The sequence below is a fragment of the Medicago sativa genome, chromosome 3 (assembly GCF_051527215.1).
Source record: "Medicago sativa cultivar Bolivia chromosome 3, Bolivia_mono, whole genome shotgun sequence".
In the NCBI taxonomy this organism is placed as follows: Eukaryota; Viridiplantae; Streptophyta; class Magnoliopsida; order Fabales; family Fabaceae; genus Medicago; species Medicago sativa.
In genome coordinates this window covers 23,941,880-23,969,311 of record NC_140751.1, presented here as the reverse complement: position 1 = coordinate 23,969,311, position 27,432 = coordinate 23,941,880, and the positions used below count along the sequence as shown (strand labels likewise).

At 32.4% G+C, this 27,432-nt stretch overlaps 3 long non-coding RNA genes across 3 annotated transcripts; 1 reads left to right on the top strand and 2 right to left on the bottom strand.

The window, feature by feature from the left end:
- Positions 1 to 570: 570 nt before the first annotated feature.
- Positions 571 to 1,147, top strand: LOC146936535 (uncharacterized). Its single transcript, XR_015030645.1, has 2 exons — positions 571 to 721; positions 809 to 1,147. It is a non-coding gene; the product is annotated as an uncharacterized LOC146936535 (long non-coding RNA).
- LOC146936534 (uncharacterized) lies at positions 806 to 15,415 on the bottom strand. The gene is made up of 2 exons (XR_015030647.1): positions 8,237 to 15,415; positions 806 to 1,044 (listed from the first exon to the last, which is right to left on the bottom strand). It is a non-coding gene; the product is annotated as an uncharacterized LOC146936534 (long non-coding RNA).
- Positions 15,416 to 22,681: 7,266 nt separating this feature from the next.
- LOC146936533 (uncharacterized) lies at positions 22,682 to 25,277 on the bottom strand. Its single transcript, XR_015033194.1, has 3 exons — positions 24,234 to 25,277; positions 23,402 to 23,502; positions 22,682 to 23,006 (listed from the first exon to the last, which is right to left on the bottom strand). It is a non-coding gene; the product is annotated as an uncharacterized LOC146936533 (long non-coding RNA).
- Positions 25,278 to 27,432: the final 2,155 nt, after the last annotated feature.

The window sequence follows — 27,432 nt, the reverse complement described above, 5'->3', positions numbered from 1 at the left end:
TTCCTTCTATGATGGTAGATTTGTAGATAACTATGAAAACTTGGGGCTTCTTAAAAAAAAAAAAAAACTATGAAAACTTGGGGAACCTTAAATAGCATCACAGTGAAATCTTGGTTGATGGATTCATAATTAAGGAAGGAACCTTCTTTTTTGCAGATTTGTTTATGGGAAATCTTCGTTGATGTCTCGGTGCAGATCTTCCTTCTGAGATGGCAGTGTGATGGTTGTCCAGATCCTTCTTTTTTGCACATAATAAATTATTAAAAATAAAAAAGAAATAAACTTGGGGAACCTGTGAACAAGTAATTGAGTTTAATGAAAACTGTGACGTGGCCGAATCCTAACGAGAGTGTCTAACCGCGACTGTTAATTCGACTGATGCTAGCATTGCTCATATATATATATATATATATATATATATATATATATATATATATATACTTAAAAGATATTTTGTAATAATTAAAATATTAAGAATAATTTTTTTTCGTGACCTATCTTTTGGTTATGCTAAAGGGACAAACATGACACATTGTGTACTTAAGGGCCATTTTGTAATAATTATAATATTAAGAAGAATTTTTTACAACTAAGAAAAAATAACTATTTAAGCGGAGAATGAGCATTAGAAATTATAAAGTTACTCTTTAAAAAAAATTATCAAGTTACATTTATTACAAAAATAAAAAAGGAGGGAAACATGTCTACAATTGTCAATTATGTTTGTATTATGATTATTATCTTTTCCAATATACGATTGCAACAAACTTTGAGCGCAAACAAATTTCATTCTCTTTCTTTATGAAAGAGTATTGGCCATGTGTTATTGATGATGATTGTCCAAGTGATCTGTGCAAGAAGGTTGATGAGATACCAAAGTGTGTGGGTGGATTGTGTAAATGCTTTCCAGTAAGGTTCGGCCAGTAGGAAAGATGAAAAATATTATGTCCTCGTATGAGTCTTCATTTGGTATCAGACCTAAGCAAGTACACAACTGCTCTGCTAGAATTTTCATGAGCTTTCATTGAGTTATTTTGTTTCCACCTAATAAACTTTTTTTTTAATTTCAAGAACCTTGTAATTATATCTTTGTATTGTAAAATGTGATAATTAAATAACACAACATTAATACATATTATTTAGATTATCTTCTTTTCTCTTTGCATAAGATATATCTCCATGACTTTCAATTCAGGCTTTACATTTTCTCTTCTACCATACCTCTTATCATAATAGCTTTAATAGTTAAGTTAGCAGCCCCGTATGTGTATATGTCATAATACAGTTACGTTTGTGAATTTTCTCACACTTCAAAATATATTAGACTTAGACCTGTAATTGCGCGGTATTGTGCTATTTCTATTTGGTGTTTTAAAAATGATGTAATAAGTGCTCTAATTGAACCCATTTTTTCTACTTACTATCTATTAAAATAAATGTATCATGTTTTTACATTTTTGCCCCTATGAGGGGCAATTTGGTAATTCCATAATTCATGGGTTTTGATTGTTGCCACCTCACCATGCCATGAATTTCCAATTTTGCCCCTCATGAATTTTTTTAATTATTTTCTAATTTTTATATTTTAATAACTTTTAACTATTTTCCAATTTTTATATTTTTAACAATTTTTCAAATTTTTTTCTCCCAAATTCAGTTGCTTCTACATTGCCGTTGTGGAAGATTAAGGTATCGTTTGACCCGACTTTTTTTTCCAACTTCTCTACATTTTTAAGGAGAAGTTAGGTCAAACACAGTATCAATTAAGTACTTACTAAAAAAAAATACTTTTTTTTGAATGCATAAAATTGAATGGAATGAGCTTTGGCCAAAAGTTGTTGAATGTTACTTTAAAAAACTAATTCTCGACAATTTATTTCACAAGCACCTTTTTTCAACTCATGCTGAGAACCTTTTCTTTTATATTTCTAATATTATATTTCAATATGTTTTTTTCCTTCCATTTAACTTTATTCTATTTTATTCTATTGAACCGTTCCATTTAATTTTTTAAGGAAGTTCCATTTAATTTTATTATCTTTTTTCAAAGGAATACCAAATAATTTTATTTTATTTCTTCCTCGCAAATATATACACACATTAGCGTTTAGAGTAATATTTTATGTGTGTCTGTTTTTTTGTTACGCTAATGCGTATAATTTTTTTTTGGCATTGCATAATGCATATGATTATTTTTATAAAATTTTGATTTTAATTAAAAGTAAAATTGTAGATGTCTTTTCTTCAAAAAAGGTATAGATACCTAAAAAATTATACTTATATATATATATATATATATTGCACCTTTATATTGTAACAAACTATGCATATCTTATTCTTATTCAAAAAAACTAAACATATCTGTTTCCATGACACCAACAATGTAACAAATATAATATCATATAATATAAATTCGTATCTTTTTCAAAGACACCAAAAATATGATATTCTTATAACGAAATATTATTTATGTTATTATTTCAGACTCCTTAAATTGTTTCTCCTTTTCAAATATTTCACAAGTCATTTATATGATGATACAAATTTGTATTCATGTTATACAAAATAACGTTATTGAGTACATATAGTATTTGCAAAAAAAATATATCTTTTATTTTTTAACATTTTTAGCCTTCAAAAAATATTTTAAACATTTTTTTATTTATTATGTTAGTTCATAATAAATTCAAGGGTTAATAGGTCTTTACCCCCTGTAATATATGCGACTTTTGGTTTTGCCCCCTGTAAAAAAAAAAATAAATTTAGATTCCGTCCTCGTAAAATGAAGATTCTTCAGGTTTGCCCCTGTCACCTTTTTATGATGACGTGGCGCGTTGACTGTATAATTATTTTTATTTTTTATTTTTTAATTGGGGGTACACGTGGCATTTTTTTTTAAAAAAAATATTAAAAATTCTGGAAATTAATAAAAAATTGAAAAAAAATTCTGGAAATATTAACAAATTATGGAAAAATGAAAAATTAATAAAAAAATTGAAAAAAATATTAAAAAATTTTGAAAAATTGAAAAATTAATAAAAATGAAAAAAATTAAAAAAATACGGAAAAAATTTAAAAATTCTGGAAAAATTAATAAAAATAAAAAATGATTAAAAAATTCTAAAAAAATAAAATTTCGAAATTTTCTGAAAAAAATTAAAATTCTGGAAAAATGAAATTTTCAAAATTTGAATGAAAAATTTTAATAAAAATTCAGGAAAATATTTACATTTTTTTTTGAAATTTTCGAAAAAAATTAAGAAGATTAATCATTTTTAAAAAAAGAAATATTTGAAATTTTCATTAGTATTTCTCGAAATTTTGAAATTTTCATTAGTATATTTGTCGAGCTTAGGTTTTTTCAGTGTATTTATTTTCAAAAAAATTTCGGGAATTTTGTGTATTTATAAACCGGGAATTTTTGTGTATTTATAAACTGAGAATAAGAGAAAAAATATGTATATTTATAAACCGAGCTTAGGTTTTTTGTGTATTTTTCGAAATTTCAAAATTTTCATTAGTATTTTTTCCGGGAATTTTTGTGTATTTATAAACCGAGAATAAGGGAAAAAATACATTGAAAAAACCTAAGCTTTGCATATATACTAATCAAAATTTTGAAATTTCGAAAAATACTAATGAAAATTTCAAAAATTTCATTTTTTTAAAAATTATTAATCTTTTTAGTTTTTTTCGAAAATTTCGAATTTTTTTTAAATATTTTCCAGAATTTTTTCATTATTTTTCATTTTATTAGATTATTTTATTTTTTTAATCATTTTTTATTTTTATTAATTTTTTCATAATTTTTAAATTTTTTCCGTATTTTTTCATTTTTATTAATTTTTCAATTTTCCAGAATTTTTTAATATTTTTTTCAATTTTTTTATTAATTTTTCAATTTTCCAGATTTTTTAAATATTTTTTTCACATTTTTTATTAATTTTTCATTTTTCCTGAATTTTTTAATATTTTCTGAATTTTTTTTTAAATATTTTTATTAATTTCCATAATTTTTTTAAAAAAAAATGCCACGTGTACCCCCAATTAAAAAATAAAAAATAAAAAAAATTATACAGTCAACGCGCCACTTCATCAGAAACAGGTGACGCAGCGTGTCACGTAGGAGATTCTGCTGACTCATTGGGTCAGGGGGCAAACCTGAAGAATCTTCATTTTACAAGGACGAAATCTAATTTTTTTTTTTTTTACAGGGGCCAAAACCAAAAGTCGCCTATATTACAGGGGGTAAAGACCTATTAACCCTAAATTCAAAGTTTTGTCCTCGTGAGCTTAACTCAGTTGATAGGAACAATTTATAAATACATGCCAAGTCCGGGGTTCGAACACCGGACACCATAAAAAATAAAAAAATTCACAGTTTGTACAATATTTTGCCAAACAACATTTAACTTAAAAATAGCTTTAAAACTAAAAAAAACAAAGAAACCAAACAACTTTAACTTCTTTCGTAAAGGCCTTTATTTTAACTTTGTTTCGAAGTAACTTTCAAGTCGTAAAAAACCTTGGCCAAACGGTATCTAAGTTCAGCTGGAAACACTGTTTTGACTTTCTTCTTCATAAGAGGTCATTTTCTTCCTTTTTTCATGGTTCTGAGACCATGCATGACTTGAGTTTACTGATTTTTATGGCTTGAGGGGTTCATTTTTCGACACTGTTTCAGTTTGCCTATTTAAAGTTCTACATTCAACCTAAAATATTAGAGCTTACTTATAAAAAAATAAATTATAGGGAATATTTTGTCTTGGCTTGGCTGTTTAGGATAGAGAATATTAAGTTCATGTGATTCGAAATGTTAACATGTTTGTTGATGATTATACGATGCGATATCATAACTTATTCCACCTCAATGTTTGTTTTGCTTTGATAAGTAATTTCATATTTTGTCTTTGCAGGAAGAGCAAACAAATGAGCAGGTGATGACGGAAAGGGAAATAGCACAAAAGAGAAGAATTTTATATATCTTCTAGATTGGGTAAGTTGAACTTTTTCTTTAAATTCTCTATTTTGGATTTCTTTTAATCTTCTTTAAATTAATATATTGTTTTTGGCATGTGCATCAACTTTGTTCTTTGTGTGCATTGAATTTCATCATGGTCTTAGCTTAGCTTTCTAATATTTTTGTATTTGGTAAGTTTCAAGTTTCTATTAACAAGCATCATTTGTTGCATTTTTATCTGTCAAATATCTTCATTTGTAAATCTTAGCATGATGTATGTTAAGATTTTTTAAGCTACCATGTTGTCGTTTTAGAGACTTAAAGCAATAAATATGATGTGTACCACTAAATTCATTAGATTGAAACAATATATGGATTGTGATGAAGAATGTGAGTTTGAAAAAATTGGATTGAAACTATATATGGATTGTGGTGGAGAATGTGAGTTTGATAAATATGTGCATCCTATTGAATTGACCTGTATAATCTTGCTACGGAACTTTCATAGCTTAAATCTCAGGAAGACATCGGTGTGAAAAATTCATAGGTGTAAGCTTACTTATATGATGGTTAGTCATGGTGTCAATGGATATTAATTTCAGTTTCTATGATCGTTCATCTCCAGTTTACACTCAACCGCGATATTTGCCTCTGTCGAAGATGCTTGATGCTGATATCACTGATAGTGTTATCGAGGAAGGATGTGCGATTAAGGTAAATTGTTTCCGAATCTGTTCGAAGAATGTGAGATTTATACTTTTCTTACAAAGATGTCAAATATGATTAAATGGATTTAATTGTGAGAAACTTTAATTTTTGCTGTTTCCTAGAATTACAAAATCTGTCATTTAGTGGTCGGGCTGCGGTCTTGCGTTACGTTCAGAAAAACACAAAAATTCAGCAAATTACATTCAGGAGCTGAAAGAAAGAAAATACATGAAAAGCTTGATAAATGGTTTATGATACTTGATTCCTGTGGATTTGGTAAAGTCCCTTTAAGCGCATTTATAAAGAATGCAAATTTTTGTTGGATATTTCTTCAGCTGGTACCTCATCTAACTTTTTCTTACTACTTTAGATTTAGGATCCATATGAGCCTTAATCTGTCATACTGCATTGGTTTCTTGGACCATGTCAGTACTTGCCGAGGCAATCCTTAGTCCTTTTTGGTCTATAAAAGTTAGAACTTATTAAACCACCTTTCACATACATGTACTGTTAGCTGGGTCATTTATGGCCATGCCTGTGGTTGTGCTAACATATATCATGCTTACATATCAAACCATTATATTTACATATCTAAAGTTTGGTATTTGGTGCAGAAAATTCAGGTTTACACGTCTTTGACTTCTTTGCCAATTCAATCCTTAGAGAGGTTCTCTTTGCTATTCAGAAGGGAAAATCAGATGCATTTTCTCTTGGAAGACTAGAGTTCTTGAAAAATTACAAATCAAGCTTGGAGTTCTTGGCTTATCTAGAAGGTAGTAGTCATATCTCCTTTTATCTAATCTCATTTTTCATCTTGAGAAACAGAAATAAAGAAGAAAATGTGGCCTTAATGTGTCAAACAAATTTGTTAATTTAAGAGTGTATTTGCTAGATTTATCGATACATTAAGGCCACATTTTCTTCATGAACTCCTATACTCTAGCCTGTATGGTACTTGAATGTATAATACTTTGGACTTACCCTTAACTCTAATCCAAAACTATCTTAACTTGGAAATGTTGTTTCTTTGGTTCATTTTGTGTCATGCGAATGTAATCGTAATTTGCACATCATTAGTTCCTTCATTGGTTCCAATTAGTTTAATCTTAATTATTATGTTGTTTTCCTGATCTCATGAACAAAATATATGCTCTTTTCATGAATCAAGACCTGGTAAAGTTTCGATAAATATTTTGATAAATATTTCTAATGTTTGTGCAATATATATTCCTTAATTTGCTCATTTTTCCTTTGAATTTTTTTTTTACAAAATACGTTCTTCAACCCGTGCAAAGCACGGGTTTGTAACTAGTTTCTTCTAAAAAGAGGTCATTTGTTTTGAAGGGTATGAGAGGGAATCAATCATGTGCCACTACCGCTAGATGAAAAAAAAACAAAAATACACCAAAATTCATAAGGTTGAAAAAGAATGAGCTCTACTAACGGGATGTAGAGCAACACACCATAGTGAAAACCCTTGGAAGAATAAAAACTAGCTAGTCAAATTCAAAACATACATATGTAACATATATATTAGGCGGTGAGCTCGAAACGAACCTTATTGACAATCTGCTATGAATCTACTAGCAGACCATCAATGAAATGGTTATAGATGAGCAAGCCAAAATCAATACTCCAAATTGAACAATATGCATCAAACTCTAACACATGATCTCTCATTATTGAACCAACAGCCCCAAATTATCTCATACCACGTAGTAATCTTAGCAACATAACCAAAGTTATCCCCAATCGTAAAGGATGTATCAATAGGCGGCAGAGACAAAATGAGAAATAATTGTCTAGGGTCGCGAAATTTAACATATGGCAAATAGATTCGACGATTAACTTTAACTTTTTTTTTTCTAATACATAAAAATAAAAATAATTAAATATATTGTTGGCCTTATAAAATAATTTTTTCCCGACATTTTTGTTAAGTTTAGAAGTAAAAAATAGATTTGACATTTTTGCATTTATCTATATGCCTCAATAACTCTGTGAACACATCTGCTCTGTCACAGAATTTTTAAAGTAATGTTGTTGACTAATTAAAAATATTAAGTAATTTTTTTCGTGACCTATCTTTTTGTTATGCTAAAGGGACAAACATGACACATTGATGTACTTATGGGCCATTTTGTAATAATTATAATATTAAGAAGAATTTTTTACAACTCCATAAGAAAAAATAACTATTTAAGCGGAGAATGAGCATTAGAAATTTAAGTTACACTTTAAAAAAAAAATATAAAGTTACATTTATTACAAACAAAAAAAAAAACAAGAGGGAAACATGTCTACAATTGTCAATTTTATTTGTAGTATGATTATTTATCTTTTCCAATTTACGGTTGCAACAAACTTTGAACGCAAACAAATTTCATTCTATTTCTTTACTACAGAGTATTGGCCATGTGTTAGTGATGATGATTGTTCAAATGATCTGTGCAAGAAGGTTGATCAGATACCAAAGTGTGTGGATGGATTGTGTAAATGACCTAAGCAAGTACACAGCTGCTCTGCTAGAATTTTTCATGAGCTTTCATTGAGTTATTTCGTTTCCACCTAATAAACTTTTTTTTTTTTTTTTTAAATTTCAAGAACCTTGTAATTATATCTTTGTTTTGTAAAATGATGATAATTAAATAAGACAGCAATACATATTATTTAGGTTATCTTCTTTTCTCTTTGTATTACATTTTCTCTTCTACCATACCTCTTATCATAATAGCTTTAATAGTTAAGTTTAAAAATAGGTTTGTTAACAATTTGTAGATAGTTTCAATTAGCATTATCAAAAGCCATGGAAGTAACTCAAATCCCAAGGCAATACCACCAGACCAACCCAAGTGGATTAACTTGGAAACAATATTATTTGAGGATAGTAACTCAAACTATTCTTTACAACGTGAGCAAGATCAAGTTAGAGTAACCAAGAATAATTGAAACAGAAAATGCAATAAGGATAACTCCTTAGTAATGGCTCGAGTTGAAGAAGGAGTGTGTGATCAGACATGTGCAAAAACCATTATAAAGGCGAGCCTCTTTAAAAGAACTTCTACAAATACTATTAAACCAAGTATATTGATATCCAACGAGGGGAAGGTTGCAAAGATCATAATTATCGAGTTTTAAGTGTGGGGGAGGAATTTCCCACCTTAACAGTCTAAGTCTTAATTATCGAGTCAAAAAAATGTGTAGTTTTTGCTTTGTTGTCTAATTCTCCCGTTTTATGAATTAATAAAATTTCAAAAATAAAAAAAAAATAATAAAAATAAATTTAAGGCTGAGTTCGATGATGACTTTATGCATGTAAACACCCTTTCCCTTTTTAAGTTTCACTAAACTCATATCATGTTTCAATGTGAAAATTCTCTTTTTGAGAAAAGCACAAAGTTGCAGTCTTTGAGTAAGTGTATGAGTAGGTATTTTAAGGAGCACGTTCTAACTTTAATGGTAACTTAGACCCTTAAAAGTCTTCAGAGTAAAAGTAGTATAATTTGTGTGGGAAATAATGTGCTTTATTGTTATAAATTGTTAAACTAAAATGGGGCGGGAGAATGGCACCAACATGTGGAGGAAAGGACACTCTCTCTCTGACTTCCTAAATGTGGCGGTGACTCCCTAAATTGAGCTTAAGTTCCAAATCCCTCAAAAGAGGAAATAAATTCATCAAAGCTAGGGGGAAAGGACACCCTCTCCATAAAGACTTCCTACGCGGAGATGATAAAAATTTTGCTGCACTACTTAGGGTGATTTTGAATCTAGGAGGAAAGGACACCCTCTCCATGAAGACTTCCTATGAGGATAGATAGCCCCTAAGCAATCTGCAACCCCTTGTGCTTAAATTGTTAATTTAATTCTAACTAAATTCCCATCTCTCTTATATGAAATGAAGAAAGGACTTTTCTCGGTTGATTTACTGTTGAAGTTAGAACCTGTTTTCCTAATAATACCTCTTACACAGGCACAATAAAAAGCTGGACTCCACACACACACTCACTTGAAACTGTTGTAGGGTTGATGTGATCTTTGAAAAGTGTTTTGGTTGTGATAAGTGCATCATGAGAACAAAGCCTTGAAAGAAAAAAAAATGCAATTGATTTCTAGTTCATTCTGTTCTTCTGAATTATGTTGTGGTCGTCCCTTGCTTTTTGCTTGAGGACAAGCAATGGTTCAAGTGTGGGGGAGTTTGATAACAAACAAAATACATTGTCTAAATAGTTTAATTTTTATTTATTTTGGGGTCGTTTATTGTGTTTTGCATGTCTTCTGGCTAGTATTTCGTTGTGTTTCAGGTACCGATGTTGTCAAAAGTAAAAGAATCAAGAAGGAGGTGAAAAGAGCAACTTGGGCTAGTAATGGTCATGATGATGTCACACCCAATTGAGATCAGCAAGACAGAATGGTCACGCGTTCAGCAACAAAAGCTTCCTAAAAAATTGAGATTTTATCCCAATCCATTCCCACATCTTTGGGTACAAGTATGAGGAATCCAGTTGCAGATTGGAGGATATAAAAGAGGCTCAGCTGATGAGAAGAAAGGAGGGACGTTTTTAGCATCACATTGTTTACCTTTAGTTTACGATTCAGCTCTAGCTTTTACAGTTTAGAAACCTTTTGGCTACCGTATTTTTACAGAAATTCTGAAGTATATTTTCTTAGTCACAAGTTCCTAGTTTTCTTTATCATTCCCTTTTATCCCAATTGAATTCGGTGTCGTTTTACAAATCCTTTTTGCTAAGTATTTCAATTTGAATTGCTTTCATGTTGCTGCACTTATTTATTTAATTCCATTGCTGCCTTGTTTCTTTATCATATATTGGATTTCAATTCTTATTAATGTTCCATCGCTACTGCTGAGTTATTTGATTCCAATTCCTATTATTTGATCTCAATCCTTATTTTATTTTGCTGCTACGTACCCATTCCATCCCAATTATTTACTCTTGTGCATGTGACTTAATCCCAATAAAAGAATTGTTGTAGCGGTACCGTGAGTGCATCATAGTGCTGCGTAGGTATTTAGTTTTAAATTCCATTGATAAGAATTCTGATTTTATTGCTCTAGTTATATTATTAGTTAGGTGTTTGCTTCTGTGTTCCATTATTTTATTGCTGATTGAGTTCGGTTGCTGCTGCTGCGTGTTTGCCATGTCTGGTCATATTCTTGTTTTTATTATCATGTCGATGCTTGTTTAAGGTTTTGCAGTACAGTTCCTTACACAGCAGTCTACGACAAATTGTTCGAGGGAATTTATACTCAATTAAAGTGGCCAGATTTTAATAGGTAATTCATTTCCTTTTAACATGAATCAATTAACAGTTTGTATGTTTAATATAATTATGCGCGAGTAGTCTCATTTGAGTCCAAAACGAGGCTCCGTCGTACCGACAGAACTCATGTAAATTACGCGCGTCTTTTAGTGTAACGAGAATTTAAACAATTGTTTTGAAAAATTCTGTTTTGTAATTGTTAAAAATCTACTACGAAAGTAGAGATACCGAGATATCGTTTACGCATCGAAAGAGCGAAAACGATATCCGACTTAGAAAAATATCAAATTTTAATAGAAAAGGTTAAAGCGAAAGCATTTCTTTTCTTTTAATTAAGAGTTTATTGAATTTAGAAAAAAGAATTTTTAGGCCTGTGATTATACGCTACGAAAGTAGGTTATTACGTGTCTAGAAATTCCGACAACGTGTTGCGAAAACAAACATTGTCTCTTGTTCGATAAATTCTACAAGCAGTTTTAATTCTCTCGTTGCCATTTAATTAGCGCAATAATTTACGTGAGTGACGGAAGTCGACGGAAACCTTCGTTTTGGTCTCTACTTGTCCATAAATTAATTAAAACCTATTTTATTCCGTGCAAATTCCAAAATATTTTGATTTCGCCTTAGATAAACACAGTAACAACGAACTTCGGTAGTTGTTAAATTGGTCTCTGTGGATACGATACTTTTTATACTAAAACCGACATAGCCGTGCACTTGCGGCCCTGTCAGGGGACTATCCGAGTCTTCTCTCTTGTCCTCTGGAGATAAATGACAATTGAAATCGTCTATAATGTACCAAGAATCATTACATAAATTTTCTAGATTGGGGAGCAAGTCCAAAGTTCTCGTCTTTTCTTAGAGTCAGAATACCCATAATATTCAGTGAGTCACCAGTTACCTATAATAGAATCTTGGATGGATATGGTTATAAAATTACGAGAGTAATTTATATTGGAGAAATTGCGGATTTACACCAAAAGACAACGATACCACCACTTTTACCAGTACTATTACAAAAGAAATAGTGATCGAAACCATGCAAATAACACAAACTAAATTTTTTATTATCATTAACAAAATTTTCATGAGATATCTTGCTTTTCTGAATTACATAATATTTCAATAAAATACTCCAAAACACCTATGAAATTGTCTTGTTTAGAGGAGAAACATAATTACATGACTCGATTTGAAAACACTACAAAATGTCGCTTTTGTTATGAAATTAATCTAAAGTATTGCAAAATATTGTACAACACAGAAGAGTAGAGAGAAAGGGATAAAGAGAGAACAAAAGAGTACGTTGTATTGTTTCTCAAGTGTGTCCTTTACATAGAAATGTAACTCCTATTTATAGGATACAATATGAACACGTGAATGATCAAAGTAATTAAGGACCACTAACCATCCATTCACTTATGGGAGTTATAGGAAGGTGGAAGACTAAGGATGGACATCCATTAAAGTTAATTATTCATAACACTCCCCCTTGGACGTCCATCAAGATATGCTTCATTAAAACCTTATTAAGAAAAAACTCAATGGGAAAAAATCTCAATGAAGGAAAAAGAGTGCAACATCCTTTTGTGTCAAAATCTCCCTCTCGTTAAAAACCTTACCAGGAAAACCCAGTGAGATAAAACCATGGTTAAGGGAAAAAGAGTGCAAAACACATTTTTGTCTCCCCCGACCCTCATAAAGACAACGAAGAAGTTTAAATAATCTTTTATACTATATACTCAAAATCTTTACTTGGCGGTGACTGTGTAGAAAGATATGATCTATCTCCATACTCTTCTCCAAATTAGCGTCTCTTGAGATATCTTCATATTGAGTTGTTGAAAGAACCTCCTTTTAAAATTTGAAAACCGCAAGTATGTATAAAATCATAATATTTAATCAAGAGTATTCTCCACTTCCTTGATGTGGTGTTATCATTTTCAAACGATTGGGTGATATTGTTCTTTTTCTAAGGTACAATTTGTATCATTGCCTTTGTTGCAATACATGTATTTACTAATATTGACAAAACAAAAATACCATGATATATATAATAAGAAAAATACATTATTGTCCTCACTTGGCCAATTTAAGTTGTTCATAATTTTCTTGAGGACATGATCTTTAATTACTCACATCAAGTGACATCACAATCATTCTAGTACATAATCAATTAGATTTGTCCATATCAACATTTATATAATAACAAATTTTAGAATCTCTTCAGTATTTCTAATAATATTTTATACCATTATCATAAAATCGATTATAACGAATTCATTTCCAAATCCTTAAAATGGACAAATGATGTCATCTTTTCAATAATTTTGATAGTATGTATTACGCAAATGAAATTCTTCAGGGAGTTTCATATATCTCTATCAAGCGAGTCATATAAATTTTAACACATCTTTCATATACTTTGAGCCTCATTATTATTTACCACATATAGCGCTATATTATATGCAAAAACACGTCAACGTTGACTTTATTTCAGTTACATCTCATTCCATTGAGATATTTCATTCATGACATAATTTATTAATATTTCATAAGTTTCAGGTACCTGATTAGTTCTTCTAGAACTAAAAAATCAATTATGTCAGAAAACTTTTTTAGAGTTTCTATATCCTCGTTTGAAGAGAAATACAACTTTAACCATGGAAAACTTCTCTAAAACTCATCTTTATTGACTCATAAAGTGGCTGAAAAACATTTTGAAAATAACGTAAGATGACTTGTCATCCTTAACCGACAAAAACTGTAAGATCCAAAAAATAAATTAATATAGAAAAATATTTTCTCCTATTCATATGTTATATATTTTAACTTAACATTTTATGAAAGTGATTTTACCTTATAATTTTATTTAAAGAGGGAACTCGGTCCTACTATTTTTAACTTTCTAGTTTTGAGGACGAAACTATTTTAAGGAAGTAAGTATTGTAAGACCCTCTATTCTAAATTAGGTGGTTAGAACCTTTAGTTTTGTTTAATTTAAATTATTTTAAGTAATCCATTTAATGTGGCTATAAAATGATGATCTTCGACATATTTATCTCTATGACTATGACTAGGTAGGTTAATTATTAAATTATGAGTTATATGAAAATAGTATACTTTAATCTTAATAGAAGTAATAGAAATTGTGTAGTATAGTTGATTATTGAATAACAATAGAAAAGAAAAAGGAGAATGTTAACCAAGAAAAATGAAAACAAACTTTTAGAAATATTAAGGAGTAAAACGTGAAGTTAGTGGGACCATTTAGTCAAAACGTCAAGAAAGTAAATAATCTTCTTATTGTTAGCTTAATTTGTTGACTAACCACAGCAAGTCTTCCAACGTGTCCTTCGAAAGAAAAAAAAAAAAAAAAGTCTTCCAACGTGCATAACATCCCCACTATGTGCTACTTCGTGGATTCAACTGTGGAACAACCAAAATTGTAGCATTAACATTCTCTTCTTCATATGTTATTTTGTCCCTAAAAACAAGCCACACACACCTACAGTTAAAACTCTATAAATTAATAATGTCAGGATCGGAGAAATTTATTAATTTAGAGAGTTATTAATTTATCGATAAATTAATAATTATTAATTTAAAGAGTTTTTAAGTAATTATACTGTACATACCAAACAAAAAGGCAAATTAGTCTATGCCTCTTAGAATTACGTTGCAGCGAACCTTGAGACTCAACGTAAATTAGTAACTACTTTGTTCATATGCATTGGAAATCAATAATGACTTTTGAAGTACAGTAAATGTAATCAAGAGGAACAAATATGTTCAATGTATTCTTAATATATTTTTTTCAGTTTCTATGAATTATTAATTTATGATTTTCTTGGGACCGAAAATTATAAAGGGATCTGCCGAAAAATTATTATCTTATTATTTTATCGAGTTTTTCAATTTTTTACATTGGCCCAAGTCGGGACCGGACAAATTTATCATTTTAGAGAGTTTAGTAAAAAGGGAAAAATGTTAGAGAGAGGAGAGAGAAAGTTTGGCGATAATCCTTTGTCTTTTTCACTATTCATCGTCACCTAGCTTCACTCAAACGTAACCTTCCTATCACCACCGTCATCCCTTTTTCAATCCGATCAACCATGCCTTCATACCAGATTCCTTGGAAATGTCTCAATTTCACTGATGAACCAACAATCGCTACCAAAAGCCAACAAAAAAACAACAAAACCTTTGCCCAGGCTGTTTCTAATGTCTGCGAGATTCCGGCTTCGCAACTACCTCAGCCATGCCTTAAGGGTGATGAGCTTGCAATCATGATTCCAGAGAATGAATACACAGCAGGGATTGAGTCATGCAAGTTAAATTTACAGGGTAGAGTGATCAAGCCTAAGGGTGCAACCCCTTTGACGGTTGTAGCCTTGAAGAACAAGTTATCAACATACTGGAAAGATCTATCAAACTGGGGTATCATATCTATTGGCAAGGGGTACTATGAATTTGTCTTCTCAACCCTAGAGGACGTAAACAGGGTCAGGTCCATCACTTCTTGGAGCTTGAATCCAGGTATCCTTAAACTCTTTGCTTGGTCTAGTGACTTTAACCCTAGGAACCAGAAAAACTCTTCTGCTCAGGTTTGGGTTAGGTTTCACGGTTTAGCACAGGAATACTGGCGAAAAAACATCATTTTTACAATAGCGGGGAGTTTGGGTTCACCTATTTGTACTGATGCAACTACGGCTAAACCTAGAATTGAACGTACTTTTGGGCAGTACGTTAGGGTTTTAATTGACATGGATGTCTCTCAAACAATCAGACACAAGTTGCTAGTGGAGAGAAAAGGTTTCGCGTTTTATGTCGATGTTGAATACGAAAACATACCTGACTTTTGCTCCCACTGTAAGTCTGTTGGACATTATGTTGATATTTGTAAAAGGTTGATACCTGAGGAGATTAGGGTTCCAACACATGATGCAACCAATAAAAAGAAACAGCAAAAAAGAATGGAGAAAACCTATGTGCAGGTCAATAATGGCAGAGCAGATCAGTGGAAGAAGACACCAGCTAACCTTGATGAAGGAAGCTAGTGCAGCAACAGAAGAGGTCATGAATGTCAGAGTGGAACAAAATGTGCAGGATGCTGAACTAGAGAAAGAAATAAATGATGAGTTACAGAACCAAATTCACAATAACAATGTATCTGAACCTGCTAGCCTGGAACATTTGGCTCACCATAATGCCTTCAATGTGTTAGAAGACAATGAAGATATCAACATAGAAGGCGAACAACATAGTCAACATGGTGAATCTGAAGATCATAGCTCTCAGTTTTCTGAATTTGTGGATGATACTCAAATCAGAAGTGCAACACACAATTTGGTAGTCTTTCAACCGGAAAGTTCAGAAGAAAGAAACAAGAGAAACTCTGAATTCCTGAAAGAATCATGGGCTAACATTCTAGCAGATGAGGATGCAGAAGTCACTTTATTGCAACACTTGGAGAAGGAACCTGAAGTGGTCCCAGGTACTGACATTGTTCCTTTTCAAATAGTTCAAAACAAAAAAAACCAAACAACAAAACAAAGTGAAGGCTGCAAAAAGTATCTATCAAACCAGGTCTAAGGTTCCTAACCCTAAACCTTTCAAATGAGATGCCTTTACTGGAATTTAAGGGGTTTTGCCAATGCCCCTTCTAGATTGGCTTTAAAAAACCTTATTATCAATAACAAACCTGATTTTGTATTTATATCTGAACCTTGGATGGATTTTGCTAACACTCCTTGAAACTGGTTCACTAGACTCAATCTTAAACTGTTTGCCTCAAACAGTAGATTTAACCTTTCACCCAACCTTTGGTGCTACTGCAACATTAACCTTGACCCCACCATTATCCATATTGATGACCAATCTGTTGCTTTTTCTCATTGTGACCAGAATAAACTTTTTGCCATTGCAGCCATTTATGCTTCAACCTCCAATATCTAGAGAAAGAATTTATGGTCCACCCTTAACAATCTGCAAACCCAACATCAATTACCCTGGAACTTCATTGGTGACATTAACACTGTTTTAGGAACTCATGAGCATCAGGGTCATTTCTCTCCAGCTAGACCACCCATGATAGATTTCCAAAATTGGACAGATGCTTTTGAATTGTTGCATTTACCTACTAGGGGAGCTCATTTTACTTGGAATAATGGCAGAAGAGGAAGAAGACATATACAAAGAAGGCTTGATAGATCAGTTTGTAATCAAGCTTGGCTTGATATGTGTGTTTCAGTCTCTTGTTCAACCCTAATAAAAACCAAATCCGATCACTACCCTTTGCTTTTAAACTTCGAAACCTCTGAAACCAGCTTTTCTTCATCTTTCACATTCCTTCAAATGTGGTCTCTACATAGTGACTGTAAAGAGCTCATCTATTCTTCCTGGAAAGCTAATGTTGTTGGCTGCCCCATGCTGATCTTATCAAAAAAACTGAAGCTCTTGAAATCAAAACTCAAAGTGTGGAACAAAGAAGTTTTTGGGAACGTGCACCAATATGTTCAGAATTCTGAGACTGTTCTTAACCTAATCCAAAACAAAATCCAAACCTCTGGCCCTACTGATAACCTCATTAACCTTGAAAAATCTGCACAACAAAGCCTGAACCAAGCCTTAGAAAGACAGGAAAGCTTCTGGAGAGAAAAAGCCAAAGTTAGGTGGCATTTGGATGGTGATAGAAACACTGGTTATTTCCACAGACTTTCTCAAATCAAAAACAAGACTAAATTAATTTGTAGTTTGAGGGTTGGTGAGGATTTGATAAGTGACAAACAACAAATCTCTGATCATATTGTTGAGTATTTTAAAAATTTATTTGGTACTAACAATTTTTTGCAGGAACAGCTACTTGTGGAGGAAGTTATCCCAAAGCTCATTGATGACAATACTAACAACTTACTCACTATGCTTCCTACTCAAGCAGAGATCAAAGCTGCGGTTTTCAATCTTAATAAGGATGGGGCACTAGGACCTGATGGGTTTGGAGCGTTCTTTTTTCAAACCTACTGGGATATAATTCAAAATGATTTCATGGAAGCAACTCTGCAATTTTTCAAAACTGATTGGATCCTTCCAAACTTCAACGCTAACACGTTGATCCTCATTCCCAAGCATCCAAATGCAGACAGAGTAGAGCACTATAGACCAATTGCTATGGCGAATTTCAAATTCAAGGTTATATCAAAAATTATTGCAGACAGATTGTCATCCATTCTTCCCTCTATTGTGTCTAACAATCAAAAAGGCTTCATCAAAGGTAGAAACATTAAAGATTGTTTATGTCTTGCCTCTAAAGCTGTTAATTTACTAGATAAAAAGGCTTATGGTGGTAACTTAGCTTTGAAGATTGATATCACTAAGGCTTTTGACACATTAGATTGGGGTTTTCTCTTGAAAGTTCTCAATTGTTATGGTTTCAATCACACTTTTTGTCATTGGATTTCTACAATTTTATCTTCAGCATCTCTCTCTATTTCAGTCAATGGTGTGCAACAGGGTTACTTTAATTGTTCTAGAGGGGTTAGACAAGGGGACCCCCTGTCTCCTCTCTTATTTTGTTTAGCTGAAGAAGTTTTGAGTAGAGGCATCAACAAACTTGTTGAGAATGGCAAGGTAAAGCTCATCTCAGGTGCCAGGAATACTCAAATACCATCTCATTGCTTTTATGCAGATGATATTATGATTTATTGCAGGGGCAATTTTGAAGGATTGGAGGCTTTGAAACATCTCTTTACCAAATATGCTAACTGTGCTGGACAAATTATTAGTGCTAGAAAGTCTACCATTTTTGCTGGAGGTATATCTCAGAGAAGATAGCAAAACATATCTGATCTTTTAGGATTTGAAGTTGGCACTTTGCCTTTCAACTACCTTGGGGTCCCTATTTTCAAAGGAAGACCTAAAGTTTCCTATCTCCAACCTATAGCAGATAGGGTGAAAGCAAAGCTGGCAGCATGGAATTAGTGCCAGAAAGTCTACCATTTTTGCTGGAGGTATATCTCAGAGAAGATAGCAAAACATAATTGATCTTTTAGGATTTGAAGTTGGCACTTTGCCTTTCAACTACCTTGGGGTCCCTATTTTCAAAGGAAGACCTAAAGTTTCCTATCTCCAACCTATAGCAGATAGGGTGAAAGCAAAGCTGGCAGCATGGAACGCATCATTATTATCCATTGCAGGTAGAGCTCAACTATTGAATTCAGTGATTCTTAGCATGCTTACACACTCTATGTCCCTCTATTCATGGCCAGTTTCTTTGTTGAAAACCATTGAAAAATGGATGAGGAACTTTCTTTGGAGTGGGGAAATTACTAAAAGGAAGCTAGTGACTGTGGCTTGGAAAAAGGTTTGTAAACCTTTGAATGAAGGTGGGTTAGGGATTAGATCTCTGATTTTCTTCAATGAATCCTTTAACTTGAAGCTGTGTTGGGACCTCTTGCACTCTCAAGAAGATTGGGCCAGAATTCTCAAAGCTAGAGTAATTAGAGGTAGCAAAGCCATAACATATCACATATACTCATCTATCTGGACTGGTATAAAAAATGAGTATGTCAATGTGATGGACAATTCAAGGTGGTTGATTGGTAATGGTAGAAACATTCTTTTTTGGGAGGACAGCTGGTATGGTGAACCTCTAATTGATTCTATGAATTTAGCCCCTCATGATATTATAATTTATCCAGCCTATGTGACAGATTATATCAGCAACAATCATTGGCTTATCCCTAATGATATCTTGTCTGTGCATCCTGATTTGAGATACCTTGATAGTAAAGTAATAATTCCTGCTGAAGATTGTGAAGACAAACTAATTTGGAAACATAATCCAAATGGTGAGCTAAGTTTGAAAGAGTCATATGATTTTAAAAGACAAAAGGCAACTAAGGTTCAATGGTCTGCATACGTCTGGTGCAAAGACATTCCCCCATCAAAATCAATGATAGCTTGGAGACTTATCCATGATAAGATTCCAACTGATGAGAAACTTGCTGAGAGAGGTTTACATTTCCCTTCCATGTGCTCCTTATGTGGTCAACACATTGAAACTACTTTTCATTTGTTTTTTGAATGTATGTTTGCTTTTAAGTTGTGGTGTTGTCTAGCTTCTATTTTAGATTCTCCTCTGCAGTTCCAGTCTATCCCAGACATTTGGACCATCTGTGAGAGAGGTTGGTCCCCTCAGAGTAAGATTGATGTCCAAGCATCTATCATCAACATCATCAGTACTATATGCTATTGTAGGAATCAATGTAGATTCAACGATAAAAAGCCCAATTGGATGCTGGCAGTCAATAGCATCATATCTGTAGTAGCTTTGTCTGGAAACAACACTTATAAAACCTCTACTTCATCTATCAGAGACTTTACTCTCCTGAAGAAGTTCAACATCAAGATTAGACCTCCCAAAGCCCCTATCATCAAAGAAGTCATTTGGTCTCCACCTATCACTGACTGGATCAAATGCAACACAGATGGCTCTTCCAGTCAAAGCACTTCATCATGTGGAGGCATTTTCAGGAACTCTGACTCTATCTTCTTAACTTGCTTCACAGAAAACTTGGGAAGAGGTAATGCATTCTTTGCTGAACTCTCTGCAGTCATGAGGGCAATAGAGATTGCTCACCATAGAGGGTGGAGTAAGCTTTGGATTGAAACTGACTCCCAACTAGTGGTGTTAGCCTCCAAAAATATCAATTTGGTTCCTTGCGAGCTAAGAAACAGGTGGAAGAATTGTCTTCTTACCCTTAACCAAATGAACTATGTTATCACTCACATTTTTAGGGAAGGCAACAACTATGCAGATAGGCTTGCTTCAATAGGTCTTTGTATCCAAGGCCTCACTGTTTGGATGGAGGTTCCTGAATCCATTCAAAGCTTTTATGTTAATGATAGACTTGGGTTACCCAACTTCAGATTCGTTACCTCTTAGGAGGTTTTGGTTTTATGTCCCCCTCCTTTGTAATTTTCTCTATTTATATAATATTTTGTGGTAGCAGATCTTTGCTGCTCCTCTTTTTTTTGGTTAAAAAAAAAATTTACCGAGTATTAAATTAAAGAGTTTCTACTGTACTTAAATTCCACAGGTCATTCTTCTCGAATTCAATTGAATTGGTTTTGTTAGTTAACCACACAAGTTATACCAGCCATCTCATATAATTCTTTGCATCAATTTTCTTTCCTCATTCAAACACACGACCACTATTACTTCTCCTAATTACTTTAAGTTGTAACCGCCATCCACACATTTCTGGTACGACTTCTATATATTCATAAATTTAATTATTTTCTAACCTAATTTTAATATATTCTTATTTATTAATTTTGTTAAGTCGCAGCAATTTAACCTAATATTTTCCCGCTCATTTGCTGTATTAGGTTAGCAGTAATTTAACCTAACAAACTAGACTTTTGACCCGTGCGTCGCACGGGTTTTCTCGACTATAATAGAGACCAATAAATAATCTTTAACCCGTAAGATCATTGATATGGTAGAAAATATATATTTTTTTCAAAAAAAAAAGGCAAGCGGATAGGAATGAAATTGGTGTGCAATGCATTGATTTTAGATGGAATTTGTTAGGTTAAATAATTGCAAACCTAATAAAGCAAATGAGCGGGAAAAAATTAGGTTCAGTTGTTGCAGACGTAACAAAATTAATAAATAAGGATAAATAAGGATGTAAAAAAAAGGCATTAAATTAAAAAAAAATCCAAAAAAAAAGTGTAAAATTCGTGACAAAAAAAAAGTATAAAATAGAAGGATCATAGGTGATCATGGATATGGTAGAAAATATTTTCTTCAAAAAAAAAAAGGCAAGCAGATAGGAATGAAATTGGTGTGCAATGCATTTTTTTAGATGGAATTTGTTAGGTTAAATAATTGCAAACCTACTAAAGCAAATGAGCGGGAAAAAATTAGGTTAAGTTGCTGCAGACGTAACAAAATTAATAAATAAGGATTCTATTTAAAAAAACTAGAGTTTTCACCCGTGCTGCCGCACGGGCCATATATAGTTCAAAACATTACTTGCACTTTTTATTAAAAAATATAGGTGTGATATATCATAAGGTATAAGGTATGTTAAAAGAACTCATGTTGTACATATGTAAGTTAATTTGTTTAGTATAAATAAGCTTTTCCCTATCAGTATGTATTGTTTGAAATGAGCGTATATGAGTCTGAAAGTTAGTACATACTTGGAATATAAGGGATTACATGAGTGTAGGTCTTAACATGCTTTAGATTAGAAAGCTGCTAATTAATACATACTTGGAATATAAAGGATAACCCCAACGTATCTGTCAAACTGGTAAGATGATAAAGTTGCCAATTAATTGACCAAATACTAATATATATATTAATTGGTCTAAGGTGTACATGTTTTCAGCAAGAAAAAATCTGTCACGGAATGGCAGAACTAACTTAGAGTAGACATGAGAGAAGCAATGTGATACTAAATGCATTTCAAATCACCTGCTTGTCTAAGTGGGCGAATAATTCAAAATCAAGTTTGAAATCTCAAATCCTAACTGATGAAGATTTTCTTTTATATTTTGAGTGAGTAATCTAGGCCAAGTGTACTTTTATTGACTATAAGCTTTAGGGCTCAACTTGAAGCAACTTGAATAAGTTTATTTTACAAACAAAAAAGAATAGACTGCAAAAATGTTGTGCACTGTCAATTCAGTGAGCCTAAAATTGGCAAAAGTTACAAACCCATATATAGTTGATAGGTACAAAAAATACAGACTCACATGATAACTACCAGAAAACTACAAAATCACATCCAACATCATTTGAATTCAAAAACCAAAACATGCTAACACCTAAAAACAACACCATATTGTCAACTAAAAAACCAATGTCAAACAAATATGCAGCAGGACCATAAAGCAGCCTCATCAATAATTGATGAAGAGAACATGAACTACAACCATGCAAATCAAAATGGTAGCTGCACAGACTGCCGGAAAACCTGTAGTGCACAACATGCATAAAACAACATGAAAGCCAGCCAACACCCAAAAAACTCAAAGATACCTGGAGCCGAAACAGAAAAGTGTGAAATTCATCAGCATTCCAAAACAAAAACCCAGTAGCTACCTCAACGTATTTGATATCAGAATAATACGTGCAGTAGAGATTAGTACTTAAGGATGAAAAGAATGGAAAAATTAGACAAATTCAATGAACAATCTCATCCATAATTCAAGAATCGTACATTGAGTGGTTAAATACACATTTCTCAACCAAAAAAATGTCATACTCAGTAATAACTAATAACAGCCACACCCTTGAATATTAGATTTTAGAGTTAAACCCAAACATTTGTGTTTTCTGTCTTAAAATAATGAGGAATATTCATTTAACGTACTTGTGCACATACACCATTTTCATGTTGAAATCACAGTGAATATCACCAACGTGTATATTACCTGATGTACACTCGTTAATGCAAGGATATATTCAAATTGGGGCTGAACAGAGACCTCTTTAACAGATGGGGCTGAAACATGTTGTCATTGACTTATGCAGCCTGAAATAAAGCAAAATGAGACTATTAGGTTTCTATTTCCTCTGAAATAGAAAAGGTAAAAACGAAGAAGCACTAAAATAATAAGAGAAGCTGTAATAAAGAAAAACAAATTCTTAATCAAAACTTTTTAGAAAGTTGTCGAATATTAGCAAAATAATATAATTAAACAAACATCATAAAAAATAATGGATGAGCAAGGTTATATCATAATTGCACAATTCTTGTTATTTAGCCACTCACTGGTTCCGTATAGAAAAATTCACTCCCAAGGTTATATTATAATAGGAGGCAAAATTTCTTTAAAAAATCAAAGCAATTATAATAGTACTATGATTTTAGGTACTTACATGTCACTGGATATCAAATTTTTTTTTTTTTGAAAGAGGGATATCAAATTTATAGATATTATAAAACCATCCTTTTTGATCAGTGGGAATCAAATTAATTATTAAGAGGAACCATCTTATTTTGACCTTAACTCTTAATCTCTAATAACAACAAATTATTTTCTAAAGAGTTGTATGTGGTAGGCTGCAAGCAGATTATTTTGTATAAAAAATAACCGCATGTAACTTGAAATGTAATGAAAACTTTATCTCAAAGTTGTTGGGTTCTAATAAAGCTACAGACTACATGTGCACCTTAAGCAACATTTAAGTAAAAACCAACACCCAAAGTATAAGTTAAAAACACATAGTGCATAAGCAATTTTATGGCAAACAAAACATTACTATGGAGTAGTATTTTAGGTAAAACTCATCTGCCAATTCTTTTTCCTTTGCCTCTGCTAGCGATGGAGCATAAGAAAAATAAACTCAAATGCAGATACTCAACAACCAGCATCTCTACGACATTTTCTGCTAAAAAGTATCAGTTATTGCATCAATTCTACAAAGCTACTTCTCCCTGTTGACTTCAGAGAAACAATAAAACACAAAACATTGTAGGAAGAATCTGCATCCAATAAACTCTGCTTAGATCCATATCAATTCTTTCAAAGGAAAAATCCAGAACATGGTATATCTAAAAAAAGTTACCCAGATAAAGAAAATAATTTCAAGGTCCATATTTTATCTCTTCTCAATCTATCGAATAGTAGTTCTGAAAGTTGAATTCAGAACCTAAATAAAAGAAAAGAATTCATTGAACAAAAGAATTCTTTTTGTAACCCAAAAAGAAATAAGTTGTAAAAGTAAAATCAAAATCCAATGATGCATTCAATCAAACATGTAAAAGAAGAAGTGAATATAGCCTTAAAACGATACAACCAGCAAATCATTTTCCAAGATACCAGATGCTACAATTTGTTTCTCTCTCTTTTTAGAAGAAATAGTAGTCTTAACCTAATCCTGATAAATTTCTCGATGGCTTTAAGCAACCTATTGATGTCCAGTCTTATTAACATATATGAATAACTCATAAAATTCATAATGTTTCAACTATATTTAACACAAAGATCAGATTTGATGCTTAAAATATACTTGCAATGCCTATGTCGAATTCCAGTGGTATGTGTCAGTTTCATCAAATCATTTCGTACGGTCTTGCACACATCTGAACTGGTAATGTTATAACAACGGGATAGAAAAGTAAGTTTACGCAAAAAAGTAGTCTATAATAACAGAAGTATGAAAACTGCTGCAGCTTTGATAGGAATATGGAAACAAAACAGAATCTGACAATAAACAACCTTTCAAGTTGATAAGGGCATCAAGAGAATCTTGGTCTTTTGCAAACATAAGAAAGTTTTCCAAACTCGACATAATGATCGTGAGAGAAAGGCTTGATCATTTGTTTCAAAACAGAAGGTATGTATGTTAGTATGAAACACATTCACCCAAAGTAACATAAGTCAAGCTTTGCTCATTTAAATAGCATGAGCTTTCTCTAATAATTAAATAAGTTAGTTGGGAAAGTATACAAATGAGCTTTCTCTAAGCATTCAATGTAGGCGTGCTATCCCTCTTTAACCTAGGTGTGCTATTGCTTTGCTAAATCATATAGATTCACATATAATAAAGGAGAAACAACAATAAACATACTAAGGACATATTAGAGGTTGTGTGAGGCATGATTCCAAATTCCTAAATGAAAAATAATTAGTACCAAACAATTAATCATTATCATCGCATATGAATTTGAAGAATCTCTACTCACAGGGAAGAAAGGAATGTGATTACCATCACCAAGATGTGTTTCATCATCATCATCAATCCTCAGCATTTTCAAAGGTATTACGTCCGAGTGATCTCAAGTCTTAATTCTACAAACAGAGGCTATCCTCTTTATAAAAACTCAAAATTTGAGCACTCTGCAACCAAAACACTCAAATCACAATATAAGCCAAAAAAACAAAGCAACAAAAAAAATACAAAAAGAAATAAAATATTAAAATGTTTAGGTTTTTCAAATTCACACCATGGTTTGAACGTAGTGGAAGAAATTGAAACCTTATAAAACAAAATTAAGACTCTATCATATGAATACGAATAATTCTTAGGACCATCACAAAACCTTTTGGTAGCAGAAACAGTGTCCAGCATGGAAGATAAAATCCTATAACTTCTCAGCAATTTTATGTTCTCATCTACATACTTCAACAACATACTCAGATAGCTTTTCTCATCAATGTCCAATTTTCGTTTAAGAAAAAATAAATAATGATAAATCGAAGCTTCCAGAATGAATCAATCCACTGAAGTAATGAAAAGGGATAATAAAGAAAGATCAAATGATTGAAGCAGAAGGAATCAAACCTGTAAAGATTGATTACCATGTGTTAATGAGGCTGAGAAATTGTTGGATGGCCAAGCTAGAACCTATCTCCCTCCGTTAACTCCACACCGCGATTCCCTCTCTGTACCACCGCAATCCATCGCGATCTCCTCTCACTGTTATGTTGCAGTATCACATAAACTAAATTGAAGAATTACAATACAATAAATTGAAGAATTACAATACAATACTCAATAATCATACACAAATCAGGAAAGAAAAGGAAGAAAAAAGAGTTTCCTTACCAAATTGCCGCCGCGTTTGGCAGAACTGCTATCGGAGCAACGACACCGCCATGTCTAGAACCACCGTGTCTAATCAATAAGTGTATGCCCTAACTTCACTGCCATGTCTGATCGATTAAGATGAAGATATTTTCGCTTCTTTCTTCCGTCACCATGTCTGTTTCGGTTTTCCTCTTCCGCCGCCGCCGGATTCACGTTTTCTTTCGCTACCGATCGAAGTCTATATTCACCGCATGCCATCTCAATTTTTACGTGATGCACTTTGTAGTGAGTAGGGAGAGAGTGAGTGTTTGGATTTGTGGAGGAAAAATTTGAAAATGGGAAGAGGATGAAGAAGATACAGTTCTCAGAGAGAGAGAGAGAGAAAATTTTAGGGTCGAGGTTAAAATTTCAACAATAGGGTTAAAACAGTAAATTGTAGCCATTAGGGTTTTGGAAAAATTAGGGCTTCAAAATTGGCTTGGGACAACTTATATATATATAGATATAGTTATAGTTATAGATATAGATATAGATATATAGATATAGATATAGATATAGATATAGATATTTTCGCTTCTTTCTTCCATCGCCATGTCTGTTTCGGTTTTCCTCTTCCGCCGCCGCCGGATTCACGTTTTCTTTCGCTACCGATCGAAGTCTATATTCACCGCATGCCATCTCAATTTTTACGTGATGCACTTTGTAGTGAGTAGGGAGAGAGTGAGTGTTTGGATTTGTGGAGGAAAAATTTGAAAATGGGAAGAGGATGAAGAAGATACAGTTCTCAGAGAGAGAGAGAGAGAGAGAGAGAGAGAGAAAATTTTAGGGTCGAGGTTAAAATTTCAACAATAGGGTTAAAACAGTAAATTGTAGCCATTAGGGTTTTGGAAAAATTAGGGCTTCAAAATTGGCTTGGGACAACTTTTAT